This window comes from Canis lupus, chromosome 12 (genome assembly GCF_048164855.1).
Source record: "Canis lupus baileyi chromosome 12, mCanLup2.hap1, whole genome shotgun sequence".
NCBI lineage: Eukaryota > Metazoa > Chordata > Mammalia > Carnivora > Canidae > Canis > Canis lupus.
In genome coordinates, this window is record NC_132849.1 from 19,987,505 (window position 1) to 20,001,952 (window position 14,448).

At 35.7% G+C, this 14,448-nt stretch overlaps 1 pseudogene; it reads left to right on the forward strand.

The window, feature by feature from the left end:
- Positions 1-2,201: 2,201 nt before the first annotated feature.
- Positions 2,202-2,763, forward strand: LOC140600783 (translationally-controlled tumor protein-like; annotated as a pseudogene).
- Positions 2,764-14,448: the final 11,685 nt, after the last annotated feature.

The following is a 14,448-nucleotide window of genomic DNA, read 5'->3' on the forward strand; positions in this document are numbered from 1 at the left end:
TTTATTTCTAGGGTATAAGGAAAGAAAGCTGGCAGTTGGACCCTGAGAATATCATCCTTTGATGTTAGAATTTTTCCTGTAGAAAGGATATTGCTACATAGAAGATCAGTTTTTATTGCCCTTTTTAATTTGAAAAAAATTATTGAAGTTGAAATAATAATAATTATTATCTTTGGCTAGAGTTCTTGCAAATTGTGGCACTAGCATAAGAAGTTCAGACATTAATTTGAATAATCAAGCAAAGTCATTATTATTACTGAAAAAAACCCAAACCTACTAAACATGTAAAATAATAATATAGGGCTTTCTATAAAAACCATGATTAGACCACCTGATCATTATTAGTAAATGGTGGATTATTAAAACAGGTTGTTATCTTTTGTTCACATACAAACATTTAAAAATATGAGATTTTTAGGAACCAACTTTTATCATTACTATTTACCAATAATAGTATTAACAAAAGTTAAGTGCTTACTATTTGTTAGTCCAAAGTTATATAGTAATCTCTAATTCAATAGATTGTTATTCTGAGAGATAGAATACTAATATTTTCTTCATGTATTTTTATATTTTCTGAGTTTTTCTCATCGGTCTTTTATAATTAAAAATAATCCAAAGTACTCTGTACAACTGAAAAGGAAGACAAATCTAGCTCCCTAAACTTATTTAAATTGTACCTTCCTCAAATTCAAATAAGGGAGAAGGGAAGTTAAAAATGGAGTTACTATTGATGAAAAAGCAATAGATAGGAATAAAAATAAATAGCCTAAAGAAGCAGAAAATAGGCTAAATAATCATCATCACTAAGCTAAGAAGGCCCAATGCAATTAAGAAAAAGGATTAGAGGTCAGACATTATTTCAAGGGCAATAGCCAAGAAGAATAGGTAAGGAAATAAAAACAGAATTCATATGAATCACAGCAAGTTTGAAGAAGAAAGCCATGAAAATATATTTGACTTCATCAATAGGTACAGTGAGAAGCTAAATGAAGGCAGAAGAAAAGATTTCAGAAATCATTTTAGTAAGAACATGATTGATACAACCAATTTGAAGTTGATAGGGAAATATATTATTTTCCATGTTTGTATTCCAAAGAGAACTGTCATGTGGCTAGAAGAATGGAAAGTGAGATGTGTAAAATATAATTAATAATAACTCTTACATTCCACACACGTGAGAGAGGAACGAAAGGAAGGTGGATGAATTACATATTACATCATTACATACAAATTACAAATTACATCATCAAAAGCTTTATCATGTTGAAGAAATCTCATGTGGTTTCTTAGCAGTTGACGAGGAAGTTTCCATGAAATGAGCCAGCATATAATAGAAAAAAAAATTATCAAATTCAGACAGACAAACCAAGGAAAGTGGAGGCAAAACTAATGTAGGGGACTGTCATAGCTTTGCCACTGAGAATCCCACTAAAACCCTTCAGTCCTGGGCAAACCCTTGATAGTCAGGCCCTACCAGAGGAACTGAAGGTAATCACCATATTTCACCTCAACAAAGAGATCCCCTCACCAAGTTATCTGCCCATTAACTGAGTGCTTAATCCACAAAACCCCTTACCTTAGTATCCAAACATACAGATTAAAAAACTCTTGTCTGTACAACTGCAAGAGGAATAAAAATCCTATGGGCCTCTCCCTCCAGAGTATTCTGGATGAGAAAGAAAGTGAGCTTGACTGGAAAGCCAATGATTAAGATGGAAAGGATCTTCAGCATGGGCCTTTTTAAGTACCATTGAAAACATTTCAGTTCTTTCTGCCAGCCAGGGAGAGAAACACACACACACACAAACACACACACACACACACACACACACACACACACACAGATGCATTTATTATGATTATTTGCCCTTGACAGAGAAAGGGATTAACAAAGAGATTAAATAACTTGTTCCCCTTTCACAAGTATTATAATCAGAATCAAAATTTGAATTTGGTCCACCTGGCTCCCAAAGTATGTGTCTTTATTTGCTCTGCAATGCTGTCAAAAGAAGCAACAAAAAAAGATACTTTTGCATTGAAAATGGATTTTTGGACAATCAACAGCATTTAAAAGAAAGAAACTTAAGCTTTTCTAATTGCTCCACTACCCCTGCCAGCCCCGGGCCAGCACAGCACTTGCTCAGAGCTCCTAGCTCCTGCTAAATTAGTGCCACAGTTGTTTCTCTCCAGCCACCCTCATGATCATCTACTGGGACCTCATCAGCCAAGATGAGATGCTTTCCTACATCTACAAGATCTGAGACATCATGGACAAAGCTATGCCTGGAGGTGGAGGAGATGGTGGTCAGTAGGACAGAGGGTAACATTGATAACTCATTCATTGTTGGAGATGCCTCCACTGAAAGCCCTAAGGGCGAAGGTATGGAAAGCACAGTAATCACTTGTGTTGATATTTGTTTTGAACCATTATTTGCCAGAAACCAACTTCACAAAACAAGCCTACAAGAAGTACATCAAAGATTACATGAAGTCAATCAAAGGCAAACATAGGCCAGAAAGCATAATGATGGGGGCTGCAGAGCAAATCATGCATATCCTTGCTAATTTCAAAACTACCGGTTCTTTATTGGTGAAAACATGAATCCAGATGGCATGGTTGCTCTGCTGGACTACTGTGAGGAGAGTGTGACTCCATATATGATTTTCTTTAAGGATGATTTAAAAAATGGAAAAATGCTAATGAATTGGGCTATTACTTTGGATGTTTTACCTGTTTTCATAACTGGCCGCTGCTCTTAATCTACACAACACCAGGATTTAGACAAATGGGACTGATGGCTTCTTGTGCTCTTCATTTATTTTGCCCTTGATTTATTTGGAGCAGTGGCATTGTTTTTAAGAAAAAAAAATGTCATGGAGATTGTCTAAAAATAAAATGCATTTAAACTCAAAAAAAGAGAGAAAGAAATAAACTTAGGGAAAGACCTTCCCTCTGAGGAGCCTTAGGCTTCTTTATAAAATATAAGTGTTAATGGTACTTAGTAATCATTTTCTAAAGACTAAAATGAGAAGAGTTTTAATACTTTTATTTTGTGAGAGGTAGAACTCATTACTTGTTGGAGAGTGTGAAAACTATTATAGTTAAAAAAAAATAGAAGCATTCAGGAAAGTAATGAATTCTAATTCAATAGGATAAGCCAGGCATGTACTAAAAGGGTTCAGTCTATTTCCTTCACTCAGGAATGATTAAATATCTGACCAATGTCATGTAAAGTTTGTTTATGTTTTCAATGAAACACTTTTTAACCTACAATCTTCAGTGCTATATTTATTTATATTTATAGGTAGATGAAAATAAGACATTTGGTTTTGTCTGGAAAAAAGCTTGTAACTTAGTTAGGAATAAAACATGCTTGAGAAAAACCTGAAGAGCAATTTTAAGTTAACAACGTATGCAAAATAAAACAATCAGAACATGTAATATAGTCAACATACTAATTGAAAAAATCCCTTTAAAACAAACATAGCATTATTAGCAGTATCATGTGAAATACCACATAATCACCAAGTAATTCAAGGAGATGCCATAAAAATGAATGGAAAGGAAAACTGACCAGTTTACGTTTTGGTTCAAACATAACAAATCCTAGAATTCAAGAGATAAAGGAAAACTAGTGATTTAAGTCCTAAAGAGCAAACCAATTTTATTTGTCATGCTGAAACTTAATTGCTTAATTCACCGTATCCCTATGATACACTCATCTAACCTCCAGCTCTTTAGATAATCACACTGTATTTTTGCATCATTCATTTGAATATATGTCCATAAATGGTTAAACCATTTCCCTGAGAAAGCTTGACTTCCTAATGCTTATTAAAGCTCATTCTAACTTTTTCATTATTAGAACTTTGAGAGGTGTAATGAGGATTCTGAGTAAAATCAATTGTGTGCTGGATGTGCAATTATTGGGATCTTTAGCATATATGCAATAAGTAAATAAGAAGGGTCTTGCTGTGAAGGGATTCAAAATATAATAGATGATGGAACTGCAATTGAGGAAGCAGATTATTTCTTACCAGGTGTTGTGGGAATATGGAACCACACTGTAGTTGTTTTTGTCTTTTTTTTTTCTTTTTGGTTTTTTACTTCATATTCTCTGAAACAATTGGAAAATTCCCCAGGAATAACATTAAGAAAAATAATTTATGCCACACAAATCATTAAACCATAAGCAACTTCATTAAGCAGCTTCCCATTGGTAGCCTGAACTAAAGCAGCTGGCATGACGGTTGGATATTGAAGAAAAAATAAAATTTCTTTTGCAATCTAAATTCCTTCTCTCAGATCTATAATGAGTTCCTTTATTTAAAGTGACCGGAGGAAAATAAACCAGCCTATAATTAATGCTAACAATTGGAGTCTGAGAAAATTCCAATCAGATGTTTGCTTTAAAAGGGCCCTGGATGTTTTATGATAATAATTAATAATTATTATTAATAATAATATGGCTAGTATTTACTGCATGCTTACTGAGTGCTAAACACTGTTCATTTTCTCAATGTTTTATTTCTATTAACTCATTTAGTGTTCATAAAAACTCTAAATAATATCAGGGCTGGGATGTCTGACTCCTGATTTCAGCTTGGGTCATGATCTCAGGATAGTGAGAGCAAAGCCTGTCTAAGGTTCCATGCTCAGCACAAAGTCTGCCTGATATTCTCTGCCTCTCCCTCCCCCTCTGCCCTTCCCTCAACTCTCTCCCTCTCTCTTGTGTGTGCTCTCACTCTCTCAAACAATAAAATAAATAGTGGAAATGCAGAATGCTTTGTTTAGGAAGGATTAAAAATGTATTTTCTTTCTTTAACAGTCTTTCTCTCGCCCTGTCATGGAGGATTTTTATTTGCTATTTAACATTGGACTTCCTTGTACCTGGGGAATCAAGCCTGAACATTATCCTCCTCGTAAGGATGTGGCAACTGAGTACAAAAAATACAGAACTTTCACTGGACATGATAGCTGGTTTAGAGAGGGGAACACGATGCATAGAGCTAGTGAAACATGATGAGACTTTGTTGGTAATTCTGGGAGGAAGATTCTCTTTTCTCATTGAACTTGAACATTGGAGGATATGAGGTCATACCTGTTGCCACTATCATCCTTCCATGTGAACCGAGTCTAAAAGCAATGAAGTAGGAGACAGAACCAAAAGAAGGCAACAGAAACTGTATATGTGAGATATTTTGAATTCCTGGTCATGATAGACCTTTCTTCAGATTTCCCAATTAAATTATCCCATAATTCCATGTTTGGTTGATTCTAGCTTTAGGTAAGTGCTAGGTCTATCTGAGGCAGAAAATGGTCCTCTCCCTCATAAAAATTGTACAGATCCTAATCTCCAGAACCTAATCTCCATAACTACAGAACATGTAGTTATGTCATATGTAATTAAGATAAAGACCTTAAAATTGGGAGATTTTCCTGGATTACCTAAGTGGACTCAAAGTAAAAACAAGGGCCCATATAAGAGCGAGGAAGAAGCAGGAGACTCAGAGTCATAGGAGTTGTGATGACTGATACAGAGGTTGAAATGATGTGGCGCCATGAGCCAAAGAACTCAAGCAGCCTCTAGAAACTGGAAAAGGCATTTTCCCCTAGAGTCTCTAAAAGCAAACCTGCTGATCTATTTCAAACTTCTGACGCCTAGAACTCTGAAATAAATTTGTGCTGTTTTAAGCCACTAAGTTTGTGGTAATTTGTTATAGCAACAATAGGAAACTAATATAACATCCCTTGCAGAATGAGTCTTGACATACATTTATACCAGGATATAAGGTAGAAAGTCATGATTTATTTAAATATGAAAGAAAAAAGTGGAGGATTTTCTGTCAGTAAACCAAACATATTTTTTTTTCTATTTTCTATGTCTTTCTGTCAAAATACACTTCTAGGAAGATGGTTATCATTAACTGCCATTTCATTATTAGTATTTGATTATAATTTTGCACAATACTCAAGCTTTTTATCTGTTCTTAAGAATTTACTGTCAGTACCACTTTTTGAATAAACTGTGATATCTAGTGATACAGCCACTTAGAGAGACTCTAAAGTTTCAGGAACAGACTCATTAGAACAGCTATTCTCAACTTTTCTTTTGCTCCTTCCACCCTGAGGAATACTGCACACACCAGAAACAGTAAATTTCAAGCATGTGGGCCTGTTTCCTTCCACCTCCCATTGTGAGTCTGATCATTAGTAATAACCGCTTATTGTAGTCTTTGCATCAAAATGAGAGCAGAGAGGTGTAAATCCCTATCTCTGTTAACTTGGCTGCAGAAGAAAAGTTTCAGGACATGTATGTACTTAGAATCCTAAGTGTTAACTAAGTTCCTTGCTGGTAATATCTGAAAGATTACTGCTAGGAATATATTTGCATGAAGGATGCAGAAGACTGCTAATAAAAGTCATCCTTAGGGAAGAACGGGATCCCTATATCTTGCTTGAGGAGAGAGGTAGTCCTAATGATAGCATAGGATGTTTCACTCAGTTTTGTTCTCTGGGTCCATCCCCATGGGCTAGGATCTGGTTCTGTAAAGGAAGAAGCTACAACTCCAAAAAGAATGAAATGGCATGGGATGTCTTCAGAGGAAATAAACATGAGAGAGTAGTATTATAAACTGGAGCATTGGCACTGTCACTGGAGAGTTCAGTCATCAGCAGAGAGCCTTATAATAGTCATCTTTGATACACTGATGGCTGAAGTGCTTCAGAGTGGAGTGGAAAACACACTGGGATGCCCAGTGCACACACCTCCAACAAGAGCAGAAGCTATGATAGGACAGGGAAACAAATAAGCCAAGTTCTATCCTTGAGAGAACATGGTGGAGAAGAAGAGGATGATTTTAAGGTTTCAGCAGTTTTTAATGGGAAATAGAGCCAAATGTGTGTGTGTACACAACACACACACACACACACACACACACACACTATTCATGTAGCTTGAGTTTTCTTCTAAGGATGAAATTAAACATAGCTACTAATGTGTGTTTTTGTCCTTTCTTCTAATTTACTTTCTCATATGCCTATAAACAGCTCAAGCCCCACCTCAACCCTGAATCTCTCTGGTATATGTACATAGGCATAAACTTTTATTTGAGTCATTGAATTTCAGCCATTCATTCTTTTTATTATTTCAAGGAAGATTTATTACATAGTAGTAGCAGCATAAGAATAAACGATGATTACCAAGGTAGAGAGTGACTTCCACTCCAAGGGTAGGAATGGGTTAAGCTTTCCCATAGTGAGGCAAAAGAATTTGTCCAAATTCAGAGACACTGTACATTTCAAGGCAGAGGGAGAAAGTGGCAGTGAGTAGGTGTGTATTGCTGATGGCTGGTTGGTGATAATAAGAAATAAGGGCAGCAAAAAATTAGCTAATATTTTTCTACATGTAAAGCAAATTTGTTGTTGTTAGTAATAAGGAGTTAACATTCTTGCTCAGTCAGTGATCCTATAGAAGCACAGCATGGAGCCTCTAAGGCTATGACTACTAGGAGCAAAACAGTATCTTATCAGGCAAGGAAGAACAGAAATCCAATAGCCAACAATGTCTGAGGATCTGACAAGCTGTTAATTCTTCTCTCTGTTAGCAAAAATTCCCTTTCATATATCATGGGTATTTAAAAATAGTTTAAAAGGGAAAAAGATAGATTAAAAGGAAAAAAGAAGCAAGGAAGAAAGAAAACCAGGATGACCTTAAAGTTCCCCACAGCTTGACTAAACTTTAGGCAGTCTCTTTTGACTATAGGCCCTTGACCCCTTTTTCTTAGAGCACTTACTTGAGAAAGCTTGTAATTATAAATCCGTTCTCTTGCTTCTTTGAAATATAAATTGTCTGCAACCCAGGTAATGTTTTTCTCAAGGTCCTGGTAGCCATCCTTTTGAAATATAATCATCAAGAAGCATAAGGCCTATATCTCTTAGTTTCTGAAATAAAGTGGGAGCTGAACTTTGATGAGGGACAATTAACAAACACAGGTAGCCTAATCACATTGGCCAACCTCCCCACTAATGTCCTCTAGTACTTTTCCATTAGTTCATCTCAGCATTTAAAAATCCTCCCACCTTTTTGTTTCAGCAGTTGAATTAAATCTTTCCTACTAAAATAGTACTGACCTCTATTACAGTCTTGAATAAAGTCTTCCTTGCTTTTTAACTGGTCTGGTGCATTTTCTTTTCCTTTTACACAGGAAGTGAGAATTCTAATTCATAATTTGGAGGTCTGGGCTCACACTTTCTATAACTTTGGCTCTGTTCTTAGCTCCATGCATTCAGTCTGTTCTTATCTAATTGAAATATTGCTTGAGTTTAGTTCCATGTATTTCTCTTAAATGCGAAGAGACCTGCATTTTTAGAGTGATTACAAAATAGAATTAGACCCAGGAAACATCTCAACCAGTCAGAACCTTTGGCTTCTCTTTTGTTTACCTTTTCCCAAGCTTTCTTCCTAGCCATCAATCCCCTTACATTCATTTATTAGCAAGTGTTTATTGAGCAGTTGCTGTATGCCATGTGCTATAAGTAGCCTCATGTATTGTGTCCTAAATCCTGTGTACGCTGTGGTACACACCTCTCAAAATTAGAATATTTTGTAATCCCTCAGAAAGACATGTGTTTTTTTATAAAGATAATAAATGCTTTCTTAAAACTTGCTTTATCAAAGTACGACTGGCATGTAATAAGCTGTACATATTTAATGAATATAACTCAATGAGTTTGGGAATATGTATATACCTGTGAAACCATCACTACCATCAGGGCCATAAACATACCCATCATTTCCAAAAGTTTCCTCCCATCCTCATTATTATTATCATTTATTTTTGTATATGAGGCTACAGAAGTTAACATAAAATTTACCTTCTTAACCAATTTTAATTATACAATACAATATTGTTATGGTTGGAAGGAAAATTTTTCCTCTGCCATACATGATTCTTCTGACTGGTTGAAGAATTAAATTGGTGTGAGATAGATGAACAGGAGTTAATCAAATTTAATTACATACTTATGAGAAATTCACATAAACATGAGAAATTCCAAAGACAGGCAATATGAGGTATATATGTCATTCTCAGTTAAGAGGAAGGGTGTGGTACTCCAGGGCTACAAAAGGAAGTTTGTATGGTACATTTGTTATGGTATACATATGTTATGGCATTTGTATGGTACACAAATGTTTGCTGGGCCATTCAGAAACAGTGGTATATAGAGAGGACTTTGATCAAACAGGCCTTGCTATGTTCCTCCCTGTCTACCATACTAGTTCATATTATTCTAATTTATGGTGATAGCCCATGCTGAAACAAGTTCTCTACCTAATGTTTTTAGGGAATTGGGGGTGGGAGAGGCAAAAATAAAAAAATTCTTGAGTCTTTCTGTTCCTTAAAAAGAATCAGCATAAAATAATCTACATGCTAAAGAAACACATTTTGGGGTGGCAAGTTTTGTTCTCTAACATTAACTGTAGGCACCATTATGTATAGTAGATCTCCAGAACATTATTTTACCCCACCTCTGTTGAACTTATTTATCTTGTATAACTGAAATTTTATCCTCTTTGACTATCACGTCTCCATTTCCCCTCCCTCCAGCTACTGGAAACCACCATTATACTCTTTCCTTCTGAGTTTGACTATTTTAGATTCCATACATAAATGAGATCATACAGTATTTGTTTTTCTGTGGTCAGGCTTATTCAATTTAACACATTGTTGCCTAGGTCCATCCATGTTGTCACAAATAGTATTATTTTCTTCCTTTTAAAGGCTGAATAATATTCCATTATATGTATATACCATACCTTGGCTACTGTGGTTAATGCTATAGTGAACGTGGGAGTGCAGATATCTCTTTAAGATCCTTATTACAATTCCTAAATAACAAATTCATAATCTAAAGGAAGGACATACAACTGATTAATAAAATAAATCAAGGACAGGTGGCATTAAATATCTACCTAGAAAAATACTGTGTACACAGTTATGTGCTCAATCCTCCTTACCAATAAGAGATACTATTATACATTATTAAAGATGTCTACTTTACTGATGTAGGATCTAGAAGCATTTTTCTGTAATTCCCCACTCTTTTGAATTTATTCCTCTTATTTTCTATGACAAGGAAATGAGAGTGGTTATCAGCTTGGCATTTTGTTGATTAAATCAAGTTTCCACAGCAATGTAAGTCAAAAATATTTTCCCCCAAAGAAAACCTTTAATAGCCTATCATTCATGTTTAAGGAGAGAAGTAAAGAAGAAAAAAAAAAAAACCTACATTTTGTAAGAGGAAGATAAAATTCGATTGTGTTCAAGTATTTCAAGCATAAAACCTTCTGAAATCCACTGTCATTTAATCATTCTGCTCTATAGAAGTAAACTGTTTCCTGTTTGAAAAGCAATGAACTCTTTCAGACCTCAAATGAGAGGACAGTGTTATTTATCATTAATCTTCTGGATTAGGCTTGAGGTGTTTAGGGTTCTAATACATCCAATTATCCCTCTGGGGTTGTTTTCTATTCTTAGGAGAGCATTTTGAAGTTTTATGACAATGCCTTATCCAAGGAAAAGAAGAAAATATAATGTAAATATTTGAGTATTTCACAAGCTAGTATCTCTTTGGTTTTAGCAAATGGCTTTGGCAAGTTTCCTCACATAATGACAGTACTCTAGCACAAATACAAAATCCACAGTACCAAGGGCCGTGGAGCAAGAACTTCCTAGTTGTATAATAAACCCCATCTATTACTGATACTCTTTTAGGAACTAAATAAAACAATCTTTTTAGCATTTATACCTCGTTATTATAAGTTATTGCAGCATTGATATACAGATAGGTAAGAAAGCAGTTTGATATAATAATTAAGATCATGGAATTTGGAGTAATAGGTATCTGAGAATACATCCTACTTATAATTTAATTCTTGTGTGACCTTGGGTAAGTAAGCCTCTGAGACTATTTTATCATCCATAAAAGATAGCTGTTGAAACCCACTTCTGGGGGATCCCTGGTGGCTCAGCGGTTTGGCACCCGCCTTTGGCCCAGGGCATGATCCTGAAGTCCCGGGATCGCGTCCCACATGGGGCTCCCTGGCTCCCTGTATGGAGCCTGCTTCTCCCCCTGCCTGTGTCTCTGCCTCTCTCTCTCTCTTTCTCTCTCTCCCTGTGTCTCTCATGAATAAATAAATAAAATATCAAAAAAAAAGAAACCCACTTCTAAGTATTATTCAAGGACCTGGGTATACCTAGTACAGTGTCTGGCACATTGTCGTATTACATAGTTAAATAATTGACAACTCTGTTTATTATGTTGATCAGGTAAAGGTTGATCTGAAGTTGTCATACCATCATAAGAGAAACACAGGATTGGAAAATAAGACAGGTTGTAATCTTATTAGTAATAATACTGGACTTCACAGGAAAGCCATTTTGAGCTCTGTCTCTTTTAAATGAAGTAGATTTCAGGTCTCTCCTGGATATCAGTTCTGTCATTGAGGAAATTAGGAAATCAACCAGCCTAATCTGATAATAATGAAAATATGTGATTTATCTTGAAAAAAATGTACTCACTTCAAGGCAAGAAAAAGCCTCAGCACTTAGGATTATTAACAAAAGTAGCCGAACAAGCATATGAATTATAAGAGAAAATAATCAAATCAGTAATACTCAGTTTATGTGTTTTCTCTTCCTTGGCAACATGAGTTTGGAGAGATGGTGGAGGACAGATTAAAAATTGGTGTCTCGGGATCCCTGGGTGGCGGAGCGGTTTGGCGCCTGCCTTTGGCCCAGGGCGCGATCCTGGAGACCCGGGATCGAATCCCACGTCGGGCTCCCGGTGCATGGAGCCTGCTTCTCCCTCTGCCTGTGTCTCTGCCTCTCTCTCTCTCTGTAAGTATCATAAATAAATAAAAAAAAAAATTAAAAAATTGGTGTCTCAAAAGAATAGCATAGTTGGAGTTTGTGGGTAACAGATAAGAAAGTCTTCTATAATCTCAAAAGAAAAATTTTATTGCCATGTCTCTATCCAAAGGATAGAATCCCTTTAAGACCAAAAAGTCTTGAAGCATTCTTCTATCAAAGGATGTGTTAGTGTAACTATTCTCAGAAGAAACCATAGGAGACAGTTCAGGGTAGCAGTTAAGAAGAACACAGGCTCAGATACCAAACTTGCTTTGGTCTAGTCCTCACTGTGACACTTACTGGCTACATGACTCTGGACAAGTTTCCATTCCTCTCTGTTTCCCAATTTTTAAATATTAGGAATATAAATGGAGAAACACCAATCCCAAGTGATTGTTTTTGTATTGGATGAGTATGTGAAGGCTACTCTCCCAGGACCAGGAAGGAGAGAGGTATCTTATCACTAGAAATAAAGAATTGGAGCTAAGAAGAATATATAAACAAATATTATTGCTTCTTCACTAATTTACTATACCAAGCCCAAACTTCTTTGTCTTGTCAATACTTTACAAACTTAATGTTTTTTTTTTTTTTTTTTTTTGTGTGTGTGTGTGTAAAGGTATAAAAGCTGCCTGCTTTAGTCACTTCATTGAGTCCCATATTTTGGGGGTGGGCTCTCATACATACAAAATTAAATTTATCTTATGTCAGTTTAATTATTAGACCATGCTAAGAGAAGAAAGGAAAAGCTTTCCTCCTATACACATTAGATGTATATACAGATAGGTATTTGAATTGCATAGCCTGGCCTCATAATAATTCCATAGCTATATCTCTATGTAGAGTAAAACTGTATGGTTCACAACTCCTGCTTCTTAGGAGGCCATGCTTTGCATAGCATGACTCTGGATCCTTAGGCACAAATAATTACTCAGAGACTGGATCTAGTCCAAGGGCAGAGAATCCACAGTATAATTTTTAAAAGATGATCTATGTCATGTAACAGAAATGATTTGGGCCAACAATCAGGCTCCTTTATAAATCTGAACCAAGAATATTTGGGTCCATTAGCTTTAGGAGGTAAAGTAAAGGATACTGTGAAAGAAAGTTTTGTTCCATGGCAAGCTGTGTTAATTACATATTAATCACCTTAAGTGTTTATTTGCTGAAAGGACCCACAGGACTTAAAGAGTTTATATATAATAGCTTAATTACAGGCAAAAAAGTATAGGGCAGCAACAGCAAAAGAAGAGCATACATTGAGAGGGGCACAGAGAGCTCAGGCAGAGGCTTCTTAGCTTTCCTTCTTTTGGATTGGTTCACACAGAACCCACTCTTTCTCTAGGTTCCATATTATCACTAGTGTGCATACAAAGCACCTCAGCACCAAAAAGTCCAAAGTCAACTCTTGGAAGAGATCTTTTAGAACGAGTTATCTGACCAGCCTTAACCATTGAAATGCCCCTAAGCCGAATCATAAATTCAATTATTGTTGGTAAACAATGCTGACATCCTTCTCATGGATGCATGATCACAGAACATCATATATGTTTAGTTAAAACATTCCATGGTGTTATTCAGGTGCCAGTAGTTTTAGAGATAAACATGTAATCGGTAGACCAATTGAAATTAACCCTAGTTATGCATAGGTTTTAACTATAATTGAGTACAAATTATGAGTAAACATAGGAAGCCATTCAGTTGAAAGGAAAGCATAGAGGAAATAGAAGCTAAAAGTGAAGAAGAGTGAGCAAAAAGTGGAGACTGAAGGAGACACATATTTTTAGTACATTCCCCATATTTAATGAATTTCCAGATTTCATTCTATTTTCTCTTTATTCAAGTAAGCTCAGTAAGTACCTGTTTTCTATAAAAGAAGACAAAAATAATACTCTAGGTAGATCTTTCTAGACATGGCAACTATTGTGTCACTGATCTGGATTTCTGAGACAAATGTTAAGGTTTAATGGGGGCCAAATAAGTCATACCCCATTAACTACGGGATCTTAACTAACTGAAATTTACTGTGAGAGACATCAAAATATTCCTTTACTACAAGGAAGCAGGGAAAATAGGATAGGGTAGGATGTAAATTCTCTCAACAATTCTCAAAGTAAAAATCCAGAAATATGAGTTAAGCCTGACAGTTTCCTAAGTCAATCTCAGTAATCAGATAAACCAATCCTCCTTCCTTGGGAAACCATGAGTTAGAAATAGAGAAAAAGACTCAAAGAGTTGTTGTAACTAAAGTCCTCTGAAGAAGTGTAAGAACAGGGTTCCAAAATAAGGGAATATAATTGACATGTTAGAAAATACTAGTTATCTGTTAAAGTATCATGGACAGGAATTTAGCTTTAACTGAATTCTATTTATTCCTCTCTTCCTTGAGAACTGGCCCTGGGAGTTACCTCAAATTCATCCACATATATTAGAAGGACAGAGAGCACTCCAACCCACCCAGAGTAATTTACCTTACATAAAACACTGAAAGTGAAATTCTAGATAATGAAGGTGGCACCATATCCCCTA